Genomic DNA, 4701 nt, shown 5'->3' with positions numbered 1-4701 from the left:
GGAGGTCTCCAATTGGAAAATTGCTAAGGACCCCATAAATGCACCCTGTGGGAAGGAAAGAGGTATTATTGGAAAAATACTATCAACAGAGTACCCCAACACCTGATTGCAAATGAACCAACCACTTAAACTTGTGCCGTTTTCACCATTGCCCTGGGGTCAGCCATATAGTAATTAGCAAACAACTAAGAGAAGATGTTAGTTCCTGTCCTTTTCCTGCTGCAGGCTTCCAGTACTGGAGGAGGTCTGTGCTTAGGAAGGAGAAAAGCGTAACTCTGAATAAGTTTGGCATTTGAAATAACACTATACTAGACTGGAGTTAAGTCATTACATGATGAACTTGTCAGTGCTTTAAAGAGATTTAAATATTTTTTACTAGTTAAGAGGGACTGGAAAAACTAGGGGGCATGTCAAGGATTTCATCCAGGGGCAGACAGAGAACTGACCCAGAGTAAGAATTAAAAGGAGGAGGATGAGAAAGAATAAGGAAGAATTTCATATAATACAGGTGATTGACTTAATGTTTAAAAAAACAAAAAACTCTGATAACCTCAATGTTGATCCTCCCGATGATATTCAGTCTTTCACAGGCACAGTTTATAGGCAAGCAATAAGCAGCAAGATGTTTGAAGTTTACGTGAAAAGTGCTACAGTGCATTTAAAGGCAAATCAACCTCAACTACTACCTAAGCATGTGCTTTAGAAAAAAGGCAAAATCGTTCAACCGAAGGTGTCAGAGTGACATCTCTGAGTGACAACAGCCTCTACTGATCAATGAACAGTGATAACTGCGGGCCTGTGCCTTAACTTGAAGACTGGTCCATTGAACTGTTCTGACAGCTCTTGGGACAGAAACAGTTCTGCTCCAGTTATAACAGCAATATGTGTGACCAACATACAGGCTACTGAAGTTTCTGTGCCACAAGCAAATTCCAGTGAATGTTCGAGGGGTACATGGAGTGTAAGCATTCCTATTCTTATTCCTATTTCTCCACCACCAAAGCCTACAGCTTTTAGAGTCCATTCTTCAACAAGTCTGGTAAACCAACCACATAGACCTTCAGGGAATGTAGCCAGAAAATTTACCTAATCCTATAGTAGGAGTCAGAGAACAGCCTCACCTCATAAAGAAGAGCATCCCAAGAAAATCAAAACATAAGAGAATAAAACAAGTGAAGATGCTAACAGTCTTGTTTTGAGTGGGCATGAGAAAACAGAAATAAAGGAACAACTGTATATAAAAAAAAATACAACTCAACTGGAAACTAAGAGACTTCTCTTTTGGCTTCTCAGAAAACATCAAGTACAAACCTCTCCAATATCCCTGGTCTCCCTGCAAATTCTATTCCAGTTATCAAGGATTCAATAAAACTGAGATTTAACTGGTCAAAATAACTTCAGTGGTCCATAAACAATATCTGCCAACTTAACCTGTTGTCTTCAAATGCTAAAAAAGGAGAATAGAGTATACAAGATTAGACATGACTAAAAAAGGATTTAGGTTTATTTGCTGACCTCCCTGACTGGGCTAATCAGCATTTATTAGGAAGTCCTAATTAGTAAGTGCAGAGCCAGGAATGTTATTATTAATTTGTTATCAAGGATGAAGGATGGCAGATATTGATAAACTTAGTTATTCTTTCTTAATCTGGCCAAAGAAAACTAACAGATTTTTCCAAATAACATGTTTTATGAATTCTCCATTGTGCTCCTTTCTGTCATATGCACATTTTTCATGAAAAATTGCAATTATTCAATCTCTCCCTCTATCTTTCTAAATTAATTTTCCAAAGTTGGAGTATAGTCTTTACACCTTTCGGAGATGCATTAATTGAGGCTTTCTTTTCACCATTACTTAATAGGTCTAACATAGGTACACTATTTCTTCTTCCCACATTTTTGTGCTCTGTAGTCACTTTGCCTTCCCTTCCACTACCTGAGAAAACATGGTATATTAACAAGTGAAATGCACAATGTCTGGTATTTTGTGTAGCTATGGATTTAGGATTTAGACTAATCTCGTTTTGTTTACACAATGGGAAAAATTCAGCTTATTAAATACTTCATAGAATTGCACTCAAGCTTTGCAAGTAGGAAAGTTGGACATTTTCTTGGTAGTGACTTTTTAATTCTAATTTTCATAACCTAGAGATTAGGCTGTTGCTTTCACATGATGTATGTAGTATCTCATGAATGGAGTTTGTTTTGTCTTATAATATCTATACTCCTTTTGTTTTTCAAGAGCTATATTGTAAACAGATGATATATTACCTCACTGAAAATACATTTAAAACATGCACACACACACATGCACACACACACATACACACACACACAAACTTGCAAAAAAAAAGAAAAAATAGCAACAACCAACACCAAGGTTAAGGGGAAAAATCAGGAATGAAATAAGCTAAATGTTTAGCATTAAAGGAGTTGGGATTGTGAATGTATTTAACTGTGCTCAGTATTTCTAATTTTCTGTGACACAAGTATACAACATGTGTAATGTTAAGAATATAAAAATAGAAGCTTGGAGCTGTTGATTTAGAACAAACATTAGAGAGCTAAGGATTTAGATTTTACTTTAAATGGTTAGATTAATTTAATGATAGTTTAGATTGTCTATACATTTAGAAGTTTTGGTGAGAAATAATTTATAGCATTTCCACTAGATATATTTTATATATATAATGTATATGTATGTATGTATAGACATGTGTATGTCTCTCTAGATGTTGTGTGTATCTGTGTGTATGTATGTAAAGTTCAAAAGCATTTTATTGCTTATCTCATTATATATAGTACTTTTTAAGTTACAGTTGCAAAACTTTATAACAGATATGGAACTCTGCCTTGCTGGAGCCTAGAAAACTATAAAGCAATAAAGAGCCAAAATGACTTTTTATACATGTTTTCATGTGGATTTAATGGGATTATGGGATATTTGATGGTAGAAATGCCACAGTGTTAGCTGAATCATCAAATAATTCCTAGACTACTTCTAACATCAATGTCTGGAGGTTATTTCTAAGTTATACTTGTAACCTTGTGTCAACTTTATGATGCCTTTAAGATTAACAACACTAAACTCTTTGAAACTGTTAGGGAGGTAGTCTAGAGCCTTTTTTAAAAATCTAGATAATACTGGTCTCAATACCTTGTAGACAGCCCAATGTTCCAAAAAGATTTTTGCAAATTTCTGGTAGGGGCGCTAAAGTAGAGGGAGGAACTCCAGCTCTGATTGTCTGCCTTCAATTAAATCTTATCCTCTACTCCGTGTCTCAGGATTGTTCCTTTCACTCCACCTTAAGGGGAAAACCTAATATGAGACACATACCCTACTCCTGGAGACCTGAAGCCAAAAGCAAACAGGATATTATTATTTTTTTAATTCTATTGAATAGTATATGAGCCTGATATATCAAAGTAAATTTAAATTGTATGTTAGATATGCTTAGCCTTCAAATCCATTGATTACCTGGGTATAGGATATTTCTCCCCAAATCCACTGCCTCAAATAGCACTTTGGCCTCTTGACACTTCCTGAATCCTTCTACTCATCAGTTGAACCATATTCTCCCAATGACACTATTTTCTTACTCTATTATAGAAAACAATTCAGGGTTTATTAATATCTATTTCTATAACCACCACTTATAACCACTGAATGAGAAAAATATCAAAACAAAAGCCATATGGAAAGGAGATTCCAGGATGGAGAGAAATTTATATTTATTTTTTACAGATCCATTGACTAAACTTGTCCAGTCCATTTTAAAAGAGAGTTGAGACAGCATTAATTCATCCACGTCGAGAAATATTGGCACTGTGCTTGGCTCTAAGAATACTGTACTGAGCGAAATAGACAAAACCCGTGCCCTTACATATTTCCTTGTCTGGGGGAGACAAACAAATTATCCTATAAATAGGCACAGTCAAGAGCTGTGATGAGTGCTGTATAGAGTGTAAGTTTTGCTAAAGTGTACAGGGAACCTAAATTCAATTGAAAACTCAAGGAAGGCCCTTCTGAGATGGAATCATGTACAGCATGCCTTCAAGTATGAGAAGAAGCCAGGCATGGAAAGGGCAAGGAGGAAGATGGACAAAGGGCCTGAGGTCAGAACTTCGGGTGTTTGAGAGAATGAAAGAAGGTCAGGAGTGAGAAGCATAGGGAGGATGTTAGCAGGGCAATGCAGGGCAAGGAGTTTGTAGAGGAAGATAGAGGTCAGCTCCCAAACGATGCGAGATATTATTTTTGGTATAATTCTTGGAAATACTTGAAAAGTTTTGGGGAGGAGGTGGCATGATCCAGTTGACATCTTAAGGAGATCACTCCGTAGTTTAGGAAGAATAGATCCAAGAACAACAATGAATTACATTTATTTTCATAAATCTAGAAAAGGTTATAAAATTGGAGATACATTACACAAATTAGATGTCAGATAACAGACCTTTTCTGGAAGAATTAGGTGTCAGGGAATAGATTCAATTTGTCTAATGAGAGAAGAAGTGCCTGTTAGGAGCATTAGAATTCCAGAATAAAATTCCTAGTAGACAATACATATATGAACTTTCTCATGTAAGCAAGGGTATCAACTACCTGAAATGCCTTTTCCCATTTGATCGTCAAATGGAACATCTGATTGTAATATTCCCATGGATCAAAGCCATGTAAGGTCATTCAGATGCCATTTCATAGGG

The 4701-nt window shown here is 36.1% G+C and overlaps 1 pseudogene; it reads left to right on the top strand.

Annotated features, from left to right (window-relative positions):
- Positions 1 to 472: 472 nt before the first annotated feature.
- Positions 473 to 1395, top strand: LOC118889006 (annotated as a pseudogene).
- Positions 1396 to 4701: the final 3306 nt, after the last annotated feature.

This window comes from Balaenoptera musculus, chromosome X (assembly GCF_009873245.2).
Source record: "Balaenoptera musculus isolate JJ_BM4_2016_0621 chromosome X, mBalMus1.pri.v3, whole genome shotgun sequence".
NCBI lineage: Eukaryota > Metazoa > Chordata > Mammalia > Artiodactyla > Balaenopteridae > Balaenoptera > Balaenoptera musculus.
This window is presented reverse-complemented; position numbering and strand designations above follow the sequence as displayed.